A 17,800-nucleotide genomic window follows, 5' to 3' on the forward strand; every position below is an offset into this window, starting at 1 on the left:
ATTGAGAATGGAGCTTCATAATAGTCTATTGCTTGAAGTGCTGTAAAGTAGAATCCTAATAGGACGGTTATAAGTAGGGCTTGGGTAGCTTGGTTCCGATTGCCCTCTGTAATGCTGTGATGTGCTCATGTGACAGTGACTCCTGAGGCTAGGAGGATAGCAGTGTTTAGTAGGGGGACTTCTATTGGATTGAGAGGTTTGATTCCTATAGGAGGTCATTGTCCTCCGAGTTCTGGAGTGGGGACTAAGCTGGAGTGGAAGAATGCTCAGAAGAATCCTAGGAAGAAGAATGCTCCGGATGTAATAAATAAAATTATTCCGTAACGTAAGCCCTTTTGGACTGTAGGGGTATGGTAGCCTTGGAATGTGCTTTCTCGTACGATGTCACGTCATCATTGGAGTATCACTAGGATTATAGAGAGTAGGCCTAGGAGTAAGAGTTGGATAGAGTTGTGGTGAAATCATATGGCTAACCCAGAGGTAGTGAGGAGGGCGGCTGCTGCTCCAAAAATGGGTCAAGGGCTTGAGTCTACTATGTGAAATGAGTGGGCTTGGTGTGTCATTAAGGGTTAAATGTTTTCTTGTAAGTAAAGGCTTAGAAGAAGTACAAAGACATACGCTTGGATTATTGCCACGGCCACTTCTAGAATTGTTAAGAGGAGTAGAATTGTTCTAGTTAGAAGGGACACGGTAGGTATAATGGGAAGGAGGACGGTAGTGGCTGTTGAAATGAGTTGGATGAGCAGGTGTCCTGCTGTGAGGTTGGCTGTGAGGCGAACTCCTAAGGCTAAAGGGCGAATGAGAAGGCTTGTTGTTTCAATTATGATGAGGGCAAGAATTAGAGGTGTTGGGGTGCCTTCTGGTAGGAGGTGTCCAAGGGAAGCTGAAGGTTGGTTTCGTAGGCCTGTTAGCAGGGTGGCAAGTCATAGAGGGAAGGCGAGGGCTAGGTTTATTGATAGTTGGGTAGTAGGTGTGAATGTGTAAGGTAGGAGGCCTAATAGGTTAATTGTTAGAAGTATAATTATGAGTGATGATAGGATTAGGGCTCATTTATGGCCTTTTTTGTTTAATGGGGTTATTAGTTGTTTTGTGATTAAATGGAGAAATCAGAGTTGAAGAGTTGAAAGACGATTTGTAACTCATCGATTGCCAGGAGAAGGAAGTAATAGGGTTGGGAATAACAGCAAGATGAGGATAAGGGGGATTCCGAGGAGGGTTGGGCTTATGAATTGATCAAAGAAGCTTAGGTTCATGGTCAGTTTCAGGAATGGGTTTTTATAGTGGGTAGTGTTTTGTTGGAGGGTGAGTTAGTTGGGGTAAATAGTAAGAGTTTAGGTTGAAGGATAAGAGAAAAAGTGAATCATGAAGTTAGTATGATAAAAAGTCAAGGTGCGGGGTTTAGTTGGGGCATGTCATTAAGGAGGGTGAATAATCCTCTTTCTCTAGCTTAAAAGGCTAGTGCTGGTTCATAGCTTCTTAATGATTAGGATGTTAGAAGTGAAGATCAGTTTTCGAAGTGTGTTAGAGGGGCTGATTCTACTACGATAGGTATAAAGCTGTGGTTGGCTCCACAGATTTCTGAGCACTGACCGTAGAAGATTCCAGGACAGGTTGTGATAAAGGAAGTTTGGTTCAGTCGTCCTGGAATTGCATGGGTTTTTACACCAAGGCTAGGAACAGCTCAGGAGTGGAGAACGTCATCAGCTGTAACAATAATTCGAATCGGGGATTCTATTGGAATGACGATGCAGTTATCAACTTCTAGGAGGCGGAAATGACCGAGTGGTAGATCCATAGTTGGTAGTATGTAAGAGTCAAAAGATAAATCTTTAAAGTCTGTATATTCGTAGGATCAGTATCATTGGTGGCCAATAGCTTTGAGGGTGAGGTCAGGCTCATCGATTTCGTCTATCATGTAGAGGATTTGAAGGGATGGGAGGGCTAGTATAATTAGGACAATGGCAGGTAAGATTGTTCAGACAAGTTCTACTTCTTGTGCGTCGACGGTGTTGGAGGATAGTTTTTCTATAAGTATAAGAGCTAGTAAATACAGGACTAGGCTACAAATGGCTAGTGCGACTATTAGGGCGTGGTCGTGAAATTCAATAAGTTCTTCTATAATAGGGGATGAAGCGTCTTGAAAACCAAATTGAGAGTGGTTGGCCATGGAGTTGGGATGGGATGTACTGGGTTTTCACCTGTGATTTAGTCTTGACAAGACTATGTAATGATTTTACTAACAACCCATAAGAAAGAAGCATGAGTGGTTTGATGCGGTTGGCTTGAAACCAGCTTATGAGGGTTCGATTCCTTCCTTTCTTGTACTTGGACAAAAGCTGGTTCTTCAAAGGTATGGTAGGGAGGAGGGCAGCCGTGAATTCATTCAATGTTTGTGGAGGTAAGTTCTGGTTGCACTACTTTCCGTTTGGATGCGAAGGCTTCTCAGATAATGAACATTAGTATAATTACAGCTACTATGGAGATGAGGGAGCCGATGGAGGATAGGGTGTTTCATAGGGTATAAGCATCTGGGTAGTCTGAGTATCGTCGTGGTATACCAGCTAGGCCTAGGAAATGTTGTGGGAAGAATGTTAGGTTGACCCCAAAGAATATTACTCCAAAGTGGGCTTTAGCTCATGTAGAGTGAAGGGTGTAGCCAGTGAACAGTGGGAATCAATGTGTGAAGCCAGCAAAAATGGCGAATACTGCCCCCATAGATAATACATAGTGGAAATGTGCAACTATGTAGTAGGTGTCGTGCAGGGCGATGTCTAGGGAGGAGTTGGCAAGAACGATGCCTGTTAGTCCACCAATGGTGAAGAGGAAAATAAAGCCTAGGGCTCATAGTATGGGCGGGTCTCATTTGATTGTTCCACCGTGTAGGGTTGCTAGTCAGCTGAAGACTTTAATGCCAGTGGGGATTGCAATAATTATGGTGGCGGATGTGAAGTAAGCTCGGGTATCTACGTCCATTCCAACTGTAAATATGTGGTGAGCTCATACGATAAAGCCCAAGAAACCAATGGATAATATGGCTCAGACTATGCCTATGTAGCCAAAGGGTTCTTTTTTACCGGCGTAGTAGGCTACAACATGGGAAATAATTCCGAACCCTGGTAGGATAAGGATGTAGACTTCTGGATGGCCAAAAAACCAGAATAAGTGTTGATATAAAATTGGGTCTCCGCCTCCTGTGGGGTCAAAGAATGTAGTGTTTAGGTTTCGATCTGTTAGAAGCATTGTAATGCCAGCAGCGAGGACTGGTAGGGAGAGGAGAAGTAGAACTGCAGTAATTAGGACGGATCAAACGAATAGAGGGGTTTGGTATTGTGAGAGAGCAGGTGGTTTTATATTGATTACTGTGGTGATAAAGTTGATTGCCCCAAGGATGGATGAGACACCTGCCAGGTGAAGGGAGAAGATGGCAAGGTCTACTGATGCACCGGCGTGGGCTAGATTTCCGGCTAGGGGTGGGTATACTGTTCATCCTGTTCCGGCCCCGGCTTCTACTGTAGAAGATGCTAGAAGAAGTAGGAAGGATGGAGGAAGTAGTCAGAAGCTCATGTTATTTATTCGTGGAAATGCTATGTCGGGGGCACCAATTATTAATGGTACTAATCAGTTACCAAACCCTCCGATTATAATAGGCATTACTATAAAGAAAATTATAACGAAGGCATGTGCGGTGACGATTACATTGTAAATTTGGTCATCGCCTAAAAGGGTGCCTGGCTGTCCTAGTTCTGCTCGAATGAGGAGACTAAGGGTTGTGCCGATTATACCAGCTCATGCGCCAAAAATAAGGTAAAGTGTGCCGATATCTTTGTGGTTAGTGGAAAATAGTCAACGGTTGATGAAAGTCATAGGTAAGATGGCTGAGTGTAGAAGCGTTAGGTTGTAGTCCTTTTTACAGAGGTTTGATTCCTCTTCTTATCGATTCTGTAGTGAAGTTCATGTTGAGTTGCAAGTTCATTGATGTGCATTAAACATGCGCCGGGATCTAGTAGACAGAAGCCTGTTGGTTGGGGCATTTAGCTGTTAACTAAAATTTTATGGGATCAAAGCCCATCTGTCTAGGGGGAGGTTCTAGCTTAATTAAAGCATCTGAGTTGCATTCAGGAGATGCAGGTTAGTATCCTGTGTACCTTAACAGAAACTAAGAGGGATTAGCCCTTGTTTAAGGCTTTGAAGGCCTTTGGTTTAAATAACCTAAGTTTCTAAGGGATTGCGAGTACTATGGGAGATAGTGGTAGGAGTATAATTGATAAGGAGGTAAAGGTTGTGGTTAGGGTGTTAGTTGGTTTGTTAGTTTGTCATTGTTTTATGTAGTTAGTGAAGTTTGGGGGTAGTGTGATGGTTGCACAGTAGGCCAGTCGTAGGTAGAAGAAAAGTCCAAGTAAAGAGAGTAGGGTAATAGCTGTGGCTACTACTGTTAGTTCTTGTTTTGTGAGCTCTTGAATAATTAACCATTTGGGTAGGAATCCCGTTAGGGGAGGAAGACCTGCAAGGGAGAGGAGAGTGAGCATAAGGATTGTGGTTAGTGATGGAATTTTGGTTCATGTGGATATAACAGTGGATAGTTTTAGGGTATTGGTTGTGTTAAGGATGAAGAAGATGGCGGAAGTTGTTACAGTATATAGATAGAACGTAATTAAAGTCAGATTGGGGTTATAGTTGAGAATAATAGTTATTCATCCTAGGTGTACGATAGATGAGAAATAAAAAGATTTTCTCTCTACTTCCTGACCACTTCATGGGAAGCAGGGCTTCACCACACAGAGAAGCCGCTCAGAAGGCATGTATTGTAAAAAAATGGATTTTCCCCCTTTCCTGTTCCTTTCCTGAGTTCTTGTAGCTGAGCTGATGCCATATATTCTGCAATGTCCCTTTGGTCCATTTGGCTCAACTGACCTGTCTGTATCGCCTCCCATGATCTTGCCCCCGATTCAGGGGACGAAGCTGACAATGCAGATGCTGCACCAGCCCTGCTCAGCAGTTGCCAAAGCACTGGTGTGATTAACCCCTTTGTAACTCCCAATGCAAAGCACAGCACTGTGACGCCTGCAGTGAGAAAATGAACTCCAGCTCAGACAGACCCAACACATGTGGGATTCTGAAATGTCTCAGGGTTCCTTTGGTTCCACGATGCCCCTCTCAGACCTGGCAGTAGAAAAATAAATCAAAAAATTGAGAAGAAATCATCTTAAAGTCATGCTAAGCCTGTCTTCTACAGTCCAGAATCTATATATGTGTGACTGCAGATACTTGGGATGAGGGTAGATGCTCAGAGGAATTCATGGGTTTGATCTAGGAAACCTGTCCCAAAGTTTTCACTGCCTTTTCCTCCTTGGACATTTCCTGATGCCCGGAGGAAGCTCATGTCCAACAGCAGCAGGCGACCCTTGTATAACAAGGAATGAATGATGCTCCTCGTGCGGTGGTGAGACAAAGAGAAGTTTATTCAAAATTCCCACTCTTAAATCCCTGTGTACCATGTGACTTCTTCAGCCAATAGAGTTATACGTGACTGCGCATGTCCCCTCGGGCCCATCGCCCTGGCACATCCCCTGTGCATCCAGACACGCCTCCCACATATCCCCTCTCTCTAATATCTTAAAGAAGTCACAAAAAGCAGTGCAAAAAACAGTGCAAACAACCAGAACATTGTAAACTACCAAGCTTCGCAGCGACCCAGCGCATTGCTTCGCTTAGCTTCTTAACTCTAATATAAACCTTTTAAAACCTTATATTCCTTTAGGGTAGTGCAACTTGGATAATTATTTTATTAACTTGGGGCCTTTAGCCCAACTGTGTGTAAACTATAACTTTTATTAATCTGAGGGTTTTTTAATAACTGGGGATTTCAAACTTTATTCAAGAAACAGGGTAAGCATATCAAAACTCAATTCTTTCAAGGTGACCTTGTGGTGTAGGTAATGTGGTCTTGTGAGGTATTCTGTGTTTTTATGTTTTCCAGTCACACAACTCTCTTATTCATTCACTCATCTCACACACCACGGCCGTCATCATTCACGCATACACATACACACACCAATATTTGCAGTTTGCTTGTCACCACATTGGTCATTAATATAAACTGAAACATAACATAACTGTTTTTAAACTCCTGAGTTATCTGGTTCCTGCAGCTGTGATTGTGTATCCAAATAGGGCTTTACACACCTGGAGGGAATCCACTTCAGTTCTTTTCCTGTTGCCACACAAGCGTAACCTCTCCCCCAAGTCAGAAGATCTAAAGGTCCTGTCCATTGTCCCGAGATCAAATCTTTTACCATGACTAATGGCCTGGGAGAGGCAAACGCCTGAGATTTGTGCTGCTTCTCATATCTGCTTCTTTCAGCACTGTCACAATTTAAAAAATTGATAACATATGTGGCTTTCCACAAACGTTCTTGCGGACTGTATAGCTTCTCCCCCCCTCTTTGTTTTATTAGCATCTCTTTCAGTGTGCGGTGTGCCCTTTCTACAATTGCTTGTCCCGTAGGTGAGTGTGGAATTCCTGTACTATGTGAAATTCCCCATTCTGATAGGAAATTCCTTACCTTTTCAGAGACGTATGCTGGTCCGTTATCGGTCTTAATCTGTTGTGGAGTGCCAAGGGTAGCAAAACAGCTTAGCCAGTGTCTTATTACATCCTTGGCTTTCTCACCTGTGTGTGCTGTAGCAGTGATGTACTGTGAATGTGTGTCTACAGTTACATGTACATATTTCAAGGGGCCAAATTCTGGGATGTGTGTAACATCTGTTTGCCATATCTGATTGGATATTAACCCTCTGGGGTTAACACCTTCCTGAGATGGCATGGGGGTAATTTTTTGACAGTCTGGACAAGTCAATATGATATCTCGGGCCTGATTGATAGTAATTTTGAATTGTCTCTTTAGAGAGCGTGCATTCTGGTGGAAAAATGAATGGGACAATTTTGCTTGCTCAAGGGTCCTAGGTACTGTGTTGAACATTGCTGCTTTGTCAGCTTCTCGGTTCCCTTCAGCTATTGGCCCTGGCATGTCAGTGTGAGACCTGATGTGCATTATATAAAAAGCAAACCTTCTGTGATTGACAAGGAACCAAATACAACGCATTTCAAACAACAAATGAGGGTTAGAAACATCCCGAAGAAATGAACATTCTAGACGTGAAACTAGCCCTGCAGCATAACAAGAATCAGTGACAATATTAACAGGTTGTTCAGAAAACTTTTCCAAGGCAATACAAATGGCAACCAGTTCCAGAACCTGCACAGAGCATTGGTTCATGGTCTGTACTTTTTGTTCCCATTGTCCGGTATCAGGATTTATCCAAGTCACTGCAGCTTTCTGTGATCGCCCAGATGCATCTGTAAAAACTGTGAGGCCTTTTACTGGCTCACTTCTGCATCTAGTCGTGGTTCTTAAAGGTAAATTACCGATTTCTGCCCAAAGTTTGTGCTTAGGGAGATTAACTGAAATGTTACCATCAAAACCTGCTAAGGTAGCTTGGAACTCGGTGTCCTCAGCTAGCATCCAAGCTAAATTGTCTTTCGTGGCTGGAATGTAATGACCGCTGGATCCCTTCCATCTAGTTCCTGTAATCGAACTCTGCCTTTAATAACAAGCTTAGCAAACATTTCATTAATTGTCCATACAGTTTTAGGTGGGGTGTGGGGCAGAAATAGCCATTCTAGAACCAGCAGTGGGTCCTTTTCAGTCTGGTCCCACTGGAATAAGACTGCAAATGGCTGGTACCTGCTGGGAATTAAGGCCAGGCAGATTTGCAGTTCAGGATCTCTCCTTCTGCTCTGCCTAGATTCGATCGCCTTGGCACAGATGTCTAACGCCTGTTTGGCCTCTGCTGTCAGAGCCCTATTAGACGTCAGATCAGAGTCCCCCTTTAGTAACCAAAGAGAGGGTGTAGCTCCTCTGTGGTTAAGCCTAGAACAGGCCTTAACCAATTAATAGCTCCCAGGAGTTTTTGCAACTCATGTAAGGTTAAAGTGTCTTTTACCTCGAGCTGCAGCGGCTGTGGGGAAATCTGTTGTTGCGTGACTCTCCATCCAAGATAGCTCCAGGGCTGCGATCTCTGGATTTTCTCTTCTGCAACCTGTAAGCCTGCTTCTTGGACAGCATCAGTTAAAGCAGTAACAACAATTTGCAGTTCATTTTCTGTGGCCATGCTTATTAAAATATCATCCATGTATTGGTAGATTATTGCAGAAGGAAAACGTTTTCTGACGGGTTGAATAGCATTTGCAACTACTGTTTGGCATAAGGTTGGACTGTTCTTCATCCCCTGAGGGAGAACAACCCAGTGATACCTTTGCATAGGCTGTGAGTTGTTTAATGCTGGAATAGAAAATGCAAACCTTGGGGCATCCTCGGGGTGCAGGAATATGGTGAAAAAGCAGTCCTTTAAATCAATTATTGTCAGAGGCCAGTTCGCTGGGAGCATAGCAGGTGAGGGTAATCCTGGTTGCAATGCCCCCATAGACTCAATGACTGCGTTTACTGCTCTGAGATCCTGAATCATCCTCCATTTGCCAGTTTTTTTGGGAATGCAAAATACAGGAGTGTTCCAGGGACTATTTGTTGGCACAATGTGTCCTGCTTCCAATTGTTCCTCTACAAACATCTTTAAATGTTCAAGCCTTTCTTTTTTCATGGGCCATTGGTCTACCCAGACCGGCTGGTCACTTTTCCAGACCAGCTTAATCGGTGCTTGGGACGGCTGACCAATGGCCCCTATTGAAAAACCTGGCTGCTTGCAGGAGGAATTTGCATTACTGTGCCAAACTGTGAAAGTATATCACGTCCCCACAGAGAGCAAGGGATCGGGGCTATGAATGGAACTACCTTTGCTACTTGCCCCTCTGGTCCCAAGACAGTGAGTACTTGAGCACTCTGTCTGGGTCTTTGTGTGCCTCCCACCCCTTGAATGGTTGCAGCTGGGCAAACAGTAGGCCAGTCAAGTGGCCATTCGGAGTCCTTTATGATGGAAACATCGGCTCCCAAATCCAAAAGGCCTGTAAATCGGTGCCCATTAACCTGGCACGTCATGAGCGGCTGTGCTGCTGTGATGGCTGCTGCCCAGTAAACTTGTGGTTGTCCTGTGCTGCCAAAGGCCCCTGAACCCCGCTCTCTCCCCCCCTCCCCTGCAGGCAACGTACTGTAGAAGGGGATTAACTGAGCAAGCTTCTGTCCTTTCGGGATGAAGCAGGGGGGTGAAGGGGTCCATGCCATTATCAGAATCTCGCTATGAGAATCCGAGTCTATTACACCTGGCAGCACAAACAAACCCATTCTGGTGGTAGAGGACCTTCCAATCAGCAGTGCATGTACCCCTGGATTAAGGGGATCCCGATGTCCAGTCGGGATTAGCACCACCTCAGTGGAAGTTATGAGGACTGTGTCCCTGTTGGATAAGTCCAGCCCAGTGCTGGCTGATGTGGCGGGGCACAGATCGCTGGCTGGGGTGCAGGGGTACAGAGCGCTGGTTGAGCTGGGGGGGCACAAATCGCCAGCCTGTTCCCCTGTGTCGCATGTGATTGCTGTACCGGGGCGTGCGACAGCGCCCCTCACCTCCAGTTTTTTGGCATCCTCCTTGCTTTGGGTTGCTTTCGAGGTGCCAATGCTAGAGGTTTCTGAGGGCAGTCCCTTTGGAAATGGTCAGGGGCCCCACAAATGAAACAACCATCTTTGGGTCTGGCCCCCTGCTGTGTCCTTAACTGAGTACTCAGTGCTACTGCTAGCAAATCTGATTGATGTGTTAAAGAACCCACCTCTTGGCAGGCACGAACTAATTCTGAGATACTGCAAGTTTCCCTCTTAGGAAGGGTTTGCAGAACTCTTTTACAATCCACATTAGCATTTTTGAAAGCCAGTCTTCTACTAAGGATTTCCCTGGCTTCCTCATTTTCAATCTGCTTATCCAGAGCAGATTGCAGCCGATCTAGGAATTTTGTGTAAGGTTCTGTTGGGCCCTGTATTATTTTGGTAAATGACAAGTTTGCATCTCTGTCTGATGTAGGTAATTTTCTTATTGCCTGCATGGCATGTTTTGCTATTACCTCGTATACCTCTCTATTGTAACCGGTTTGAGCATCTATGGAACGATAGTTCCCATCCCCTGTGAGTTGGTGTGCTGATACCCCTGCTTGTGGGTCATTAGCATAAGCAGAACAGATTTCTCTAAAATCGTTCAGCAATACATTGTATTGTGTGTTAGAAAGGCTTATTTGTAACAAGGTTCTCCAGTCATGAGGCATGAAGATGTATGTGGAACTTAGTGACTCTAAAAATGCAAGCGTGTTAGGGGATGATACACCAGTTTCTCTCATTAACTGTCTTAGTTCTTTGGTTAGTTCATGTGGTAATGGTTGGAACCTGCGGCTTTGACGTGGACCAATAATTACTGGACATGCTTGTATAACTTGTAAGTCCCCAGTACGCAATGCCTCTTCTCTGCATAAAGCCCACCTATCAATTGTACCTTCTCGGTATGTTGCTTCATCCCTTGCCGGCGGAGCTATCCCGAAATCCCCCTCCTCCTCCCCCCATTCCTCCCATTCCCCCCCCCTGCAGCTCCGGCGAAAGCGGCTGTCTGTGGGTGGGTGGTGGTGGTGGTTGGGGAGTACGGCGCGGGGGCGGGGAAGGACGGGTCGGTGTCCGAACCGCGTGGCAGGCGAGATGGTGGTGCCCGCTCCTGGGCGCGTACTCGGCGTTCATGCGCGGGATGGGTTGGCGAGTAAGCTGGGCTAGCCCCCCCACTCCCGTCACGGGACCCCCTGCTGCTGTCCCACTGACTGGAACCTCGCATCTGGGGCCCCGCTCCCTCCCGCCGGTCCGTGTCCCTTGGGCTCCCGGTTCCCTTCCCCAGAGTTGAATTGTGAACGGCTCCACCCCCTCCCCCCGCGGAGCTTTGTGAGTTCAAACTGCGGCGCGTAAAAGTGGGGCTGCTGCTTGCAACCTGAGTGGGGGTGTATGTGTTCGTCGTTCTTTGGTGGGATCTGCTTAATGCAGTCATTATAGCTTGCCAGGCTGGGTAAGCATTGTTTGCTTGGGAATCCCCTCTCTGAGCCTTGAGTTTGATAAGATTGCCTATTTTGTCCCATATGTGAATGTTGAGGGCTTCAACCAGAGGTAGTTCTGGTACGGCTGCTTTAATGAGCCGCACCAACTCTGATAATTCAACCCTTGTAACCTGAACATAGTAAGGATTCAGCAGAGCAGCCAGTGCTTCTGTGTCCCGTGATACTTCGGTAGGGAAAAAATTTCCCATGGTACCTTTGTGTCTCGGCGCTGCTGGGGTGCGTTGCTGAAGAGGGTCTGTCGGTTTGTTGATTTGTGTTGGCTCACTCTCGGTTGGGCTGTAGCGTCCCGTCGGCGGCGGCTGATGTCCCGGTGCAGGCGGCAAGCGGCAAGCGGCGGCGGCAGGCACGGGCAGCTGTAGCGACGGACGCGGGGGCTGGTTGTAGAGGCGGCGGCTTGGGGCTGCAGGGATCGGCGTGTGCGGGTTGCAAAGCGGTGAACGAAGCGGCGGCGCTGACGGCGGCGTCTCAGTCACGTGGCGGCGGCTCGGCGTGGTCCCGGCTCCGTCTCCGCTGAGCGCGGCGTTCGCAGCGGCGGCAGCGGCGGCTCCAGGGGTTCCCGCGGTTCGCTGGGCGGCGCGGGGGTCGGGGGCGCGCTGTGTCGGAAGGCGCGGCGCGGCGCCTCGGTGAAACCCGCGCGGTCTGAATACGGTGCAGGGGCTTTTTGCTGGCAGTGCTTTTTAAGCACGCCGCAGGGTCAGTCAGCAGCGGTGAGCAGGCGGGGAGCCACGGCCAGTTTCTGCTGGACAGAAAACTGGAGCGGGGGCTCCGCGGGGGTCAGCGGTGGCTGGGGTTACTAGGACGCGGCAGCGGCAAGCTCCTTGCACATGGTCCACACAGTCGGTAGCGAAGAGTCGCTTTACCGGATGACCGACACTCAGGGGACTAACAGGCGATCTTAAGGTGCTCCGCGGCTCGTTCTCCGAGCTGCAGGCAGGCTTTCGCCCAGAGAGCAGTCTTAGACGTGCGGGGTGTGTCCCAGTCACTCACCGCTTTCGATGTTGCGTTGACCCTCTCCACTCTCTCCAGTGGCTGCTTTGACCTCTCGGTTTCTTCCTTAACTCTTTCTTCTTCCGTGCACTATCAGAGTTACAGTCTGGAATAAATCGCCGTGTGCTACGTCTGCGTCTTCTTAGTTTAGGCAAGGTTACACTGCGAGGATGAAAAAAGGTTAATCGTCCAAAGGTACAAGGGCCTCCTACAGCCTTTCCCGGAATACCTTTCCATGCTCTTTGTCCACAAATGAGAAACAGATCATGTGGGAGACCTATTGCATCAGATCCAGGAATAAATTGTTTTTGCAGAGTCTCATTGCACCAAGCTGATGCGTTCTGGTAAATATCTCTAAGAAAAACTGTCAACTCCTGGATATGTGCAGTTTGCTAACACGGTCTCATTATATAGAGTTCCCCACCAGTAGTTATCAATGGGTACTCCAACCAGACAGGTGCGAAAAGGACTCGTGGGAGTTACCATGGACACACATATCACGTCCATCTTCGTCACGTTGGCCAGGGTGGTCCACACATTGACATCTAAAACAGAAGTCAGCAAAGAAGCAAAGTATAGCTGATATCTTTCTGGAAGGTACAGTTGGGTCTGGAAAAGGCCCTGCTGCTCTGCACCCTCAGGGGAGAAACCAGCTCCTGGCGGCTGTTGGATTCCATCCCACCGCGTGGTCCATGGTTGGACCATGACACTGGTGAATGACTCGAACAGTGTATTGATGAAGTGTCATTTCTAAAAATGTAAACAACATAACAACTGAGTAACAGTGGAAATACAGACAATAATATAATCATGTCCATCCCCAGTGAGGAGATCTAAGTGGATTACAGTGGTCATTTACTTGGAGTCAACAGTACTTGAGATAATCTTTTCCCGGTTGGCAGACCTAGTTTCCAAGTTTGGACAGGTGAACAGGTGTGTCCAATCGTATGGGCCCGGACAACACAATGAATCTCAGGAATTTCTGCAAAATATAAAGTCTAGTACAACAGAACTTCTCATTTCAGAATTTTATAGTCTGGATTCATCTTTTATAGTATGAAGTGGTTGACTGCCAGTCACACGTTTATAGGTCTGTTAGGCGCTATCACAGGCAATGTTTATCTGGAGTTTGATGCAACACCAGACAACATCCTGGTCTCACCAACCGCTCCCACAGAAAGCTTGCACTCTCTGTACAGATTCCAGGCCTCATCGGGAGCAAACCGTCCTGCCCCAGTTTACCCCTGACTGCAGTCAATCCCCCTTCACCTCATGGAGTGATAGTACAGGTTATCTCTTGCCTCCATGCTATAAAAGAATTTTATCCATCTTCATATTAACTATACCATTGAGTGTGAAATCATTTCTGTACTTAACTAGAATATTACCAGTTCATCATAAGAAAATTGTAAACATGATGCGAGCCAGAGCCCATAGGGAGGTCCACAAACATCAGTCCTTCATTTGCAGTCTTACCAACCAGCTTTTCAACATAAGCTTTTCTTCTGACAGGCCCAGCACCTCACACATGGTTATTTCACAATCACATATATTCTTGTATAGACTCATAAGCCAAAAGGTTTCTGTCATTTGTTGATTCCAAATAATTCTTGTCACTTGCTGTAACACTACCGGGATGAAACACATACAAATATGAGCACTGCAAAACAATCAGTGTCTGATTTAGAATTCCCAAACCACACCGTTCTGCCTGATCTTCACAAACATCACTGGTGTGACATGAATAGCACAGAAACAGATCATTCTATACAGTGATGACCATTAGGCTTCAGGATGTTACAAGTTTTACAGTTTTCTATTGTCTTCTTTCCCCCCTTAATGGCACGTCTGCCCCATCCCAGGAGACAAAACCAAGTACAATTGCAGTCCCTCTGCACACGGCATCACATATGTCCTTCACTTCTTGAAGCCAGGGCTTAGCTTTAGCCTTTACCTTTAACACTGCTGCCAGAACAACTTGGCAGCACACTGTTCAGGAATAATATTCCAATTCTGATTGTTGCTTACCAGTAATACAAAACGAAGCATACAGATTGTTGGTGCAACTCATCTAAGAAATATAAACCTTCTTATCTCTGGAGCAGTAGATCCAGGGATCTACTGGGACACGAGACTTGCTATGCAGGAAAGAATAACCAATCCATCTTGTTATTCAAGATACATGACCTGCACTGAATAGGCTAATGCAGGAGTAATCATGGCTTTGGTAGCTATAGCCTCCCAGCCTCTGGCCAGGACATTGTTCATTACATAAATCACAGCATCAGGTGTGGACAAGACACACGAGAGACAGGTACACGATAACTGAGTCATTACACCAGTTAGCAAAAGTTAGTAGACACAATTAATTACATTTAGGATATGTTTTTCTTCCATGTGATATTCGGGCTGGTCTTGTGCTGCTCAGCATTCACTGATCTCTGTCCAGAATTCTTGCCGCTCATGATAAGGTTTCATCAAACATGCTGGAAGCCAGCAGGGTCCTGTGGGAGACAAAACACAAACAACTCCCCCCTTCCAAATACTAACAACTTAATATTTACTTGAGGTATCATATTACCCCTCCTCATTACAACAGTATCAAGTTAAGGTTTTGTTCTGTGGGTGGGAGGCCTGGAAGGTCACCAAGTTGCTGCAACCTCTCTATGATCTCTTCTATGGGTGCCCCTGAGTTAGACACTAACAGTGGAATAATGTATGGTTTCCAGGGTACAGGACAGCCTTCTAACAATTTGTTTCGCATTACTGGAATTAAAGGCTGTTGCATGTAAAGTTCAGGGCTTTGCAGCTCAATAGCTATTTTCATTTCTTCCCCCTTTAATATTTTGATTGCTTGATGCAGAGTTACCCAGGATGAACTTCCGTCCTGCCATGATCCATCATTAGTAAAACGGTCACTGAGACCTTCAGCAATAACTGAAACCAAAGTTCTATCAACTCCGGGTGTTCGTCTTAAACACCGAAGGGCATTTTGTACATATACATCATTAGTTAACCCTAAAAACTTCGTGGCATCGACATCGTCTATTATCACAGAGTCAGCCCCTTGCTCTGTGTGCCAACTCATCTGATGTTGATAACTTCTCTGAATTTTCTATAAAATCGTCCTCATCAGAATCATCACTACTACTCTATATGTTATATCCCACTTCTCTGGATCTCAATCAGGGGAAGTGATTATAGCTCGCACCCCTGGTCCCCGATCACTTGGGTCTATTTTCCTTTGCCTGTGCCGAACAGTTCTCACAGCATATTTCTCAGCTAAAGTAACACATTTATCTTCTACCCTGTTCTTTTAGGCCTGAAGGTCAAGTAAAGTCTGGCGTTGTACCAGCTGAGTGGCTCTTAGAGCATTCAGCTGCTCCTGCAGTTTTTTGCATTTTTCCACAGTTAACTTGTATGCAGTAAGCAGTGCACCCCCCCATTCGTCCAGCCTGTTCCAGATGACTGCTTGATTTAGTAGTAGGGGTAAACTGCTCCCAGTATTGCAATACCTCCATTGGGGTCTGCTGCCCCCAATACTCAAGAGGAATCTTTGTACATGCTTCCCACTTATTCTACAAAGTAATCTATGGCTCCTGCCCCAATTCTATTAATTCACGGGGAGGAGCTTTCTTAGGTTCATTGCCGCCTGCGGCTGACCCTCCTAACCACTTTTTCATCTTAATCTACTAATGTTCTCACTAACAGAACAATGACAAAAGATTCTCAATTTTTAAGCTAAACACAATGAGACACACTAATCCACAAACTATGGCTCTTACATCACAAACAAGCCTAACTACACATACACATCAAATCTAAAATCTTTATATACCAACCACAAAATACACACTCTACAGTAACTCTAAATGAATCCTCAGAAAGACATATCTATGAGTGAAACAACAATAAAACCTAATCCACTGGGTATCTTCTAGGCTTTGATTCGCTCCACACCGAATACAATAAAAATTTAAAGTCCGATCTAGCCTTATCTCCTGGCTGCCTCTACGTCCCAAGATATATTTATTACAATTAATACAACAAAGTCGTACATATAAACAACAGTTGCAAAAAAGGACAAATCTTAATTCTAGGTCTCAAGAAGTGTGGTATACTCACAATTAATTGCTCAGAACTACCTCCCATATGCAAAAAACAAACCATATAAAACACAAGCATTGCCACCCATATAGTAACTTAATCAACAAGAACAACAAAAACCACTTTAAAACAAAACAATTATAAGATATGAACCCAGACACTGGCACTCACGGCACCCACACAGAGTTCACCACACACACAGGGACGTGGCTTCCCAGACTATGCTCTCCACCTGAGAATCTCCCTTTTACACAACACACACGGGGACGCGGCTCTCCAGGCTGTGCACTCCACCTGAAGATCTCCCACCAATACACAGGGACACGTCAGCTGAGCACTCCACCAACGAATTCCCGGGGGCACTGCTTATTCCTCCATGTATCCTGCCGACTACGCCAATTTATGTAGCAGTACGTTCGGATACATGTCCGGAATAAAGACAAGTGCCAAAAATACTCAAGCACACAAAATATCTTTTATTACAGTGAGAATAATAATACTAGTAATAAACTTAACAAGAGGGATTAAAAACTAAAAAGAAAAAGGGATACAAAATAACTATCTTATCGGGTGGCATTAAAACAAATACTACGAACAGCATTTAATACAGTATTAACTAGTGAAAAAAGGATACCAAAGAAGGATCTTAACACAATATTATGGATAACACGATATTGGTTAGTAAAAAGGGAAAACTAAAGGAAAAATACTATAAACATAAAAGGGGAATTAAAGGAACACAAAAAGGATATTTAAAAAGTTTGTTCTCTCAGTTGCTTCCTATCAAAAAACTGTGCTTACCCACACAGACAGACCAGGGCTGTCAGGATCTGCAGCAGCTGGTCGGTACCCATGCTTAGCGGGCGTCCCCGTGGAGCAACACAGTCTCGGTGGTAGGATGAGTATCGCTCAACTCAGCAACTCCGACACCCCATTTTTATCAGTTCCACATTACACTACGTAGGGCCAGTACGCAGTATAAGGTGATGCCTGAATGGCAGCCAAACACCGCCTAATCATTACCTAATGGCAACAGTCTGCGCATGCCCTACTTGTGGGGCAAGGGGCGAGCGACCCCTGCCCACATAATCTTCCTCCCATCATCATCTTTCTCACCCCTATGGATGACCTCTACCATTGTGTTTCAAGGGTAGATGTATCTATCTTGCAATATGTAGCAAAACCAAGGAAAAACTCAGCTCTGATAATAGGGAATATCAAGCTGACTTGCTAAAAAGCACAATGGACCTTACAAGCTGACTTGTTGAAAAGCACAATTGACCTTACAATTAGCTTCTGCCATGAAGTTACATTGTACCATACTCTAGCTGGTTTCACATTCTAATATGACTTTGTTCTCACGCCTCTATGCTCCATTGATCATCTAATTCAAAAGTACCCCCCTTACATACCACCGCGTGATCAATGGTAGCAAGAGGGTGATAACGAACTACTCGAGATTGTAATGCATTTAGCTTGGTGTTTATCATTCGACGTACACATGTTAGTATACAGGGAATCATACACAATATGCATGTTATTATACATCCAACTATTGACAAACCTATTAACGCTTTTCGTAACCAGGGTCATCCCCATTTCCAATCACCAAAGAGGTTC

General features: G+C 45.5%; 1 protein-coding gene across 1 annotated transcript in view; it reads right to left on the reverse strand.

Moving 5' to 3' along the window:
• The window catches only part of LOC127462511 (Friend virus susceptibility protein 1-like), a 184,356-nt gene extending 168,107 nt beyond the window's left edge, over positions 1–16,249 (reverse strand). The window contains exon 1 of the mRNA XM_051771157.1: positions 16,199–16,249. The gene's annotated coding sequence lies outside the window, so the exon portion shown is untranslated. The remainder of the gene's footprint in view (positions 1–16,198) is intronic.
• Between the last annotated feature and the right edge of the window lie 1,551 nt (positions 16,250–17,800).

This window comes from Manacus candei, unplaced genomic scaffold (assembly GCF_025592945.1).
Source record: "Manacus candei isolate 608988 ecotype Guabito, Panama unplaced genomic scaffold, ASM2559294v1 h1tg000129l, whole genome shotgun sequence".
Classification (NCBI taxonomy): Eukaryota; Metazoa; Chordata; class Aves; order Passeriformes; family Pipridae; genus Manacus; species Manacus candei.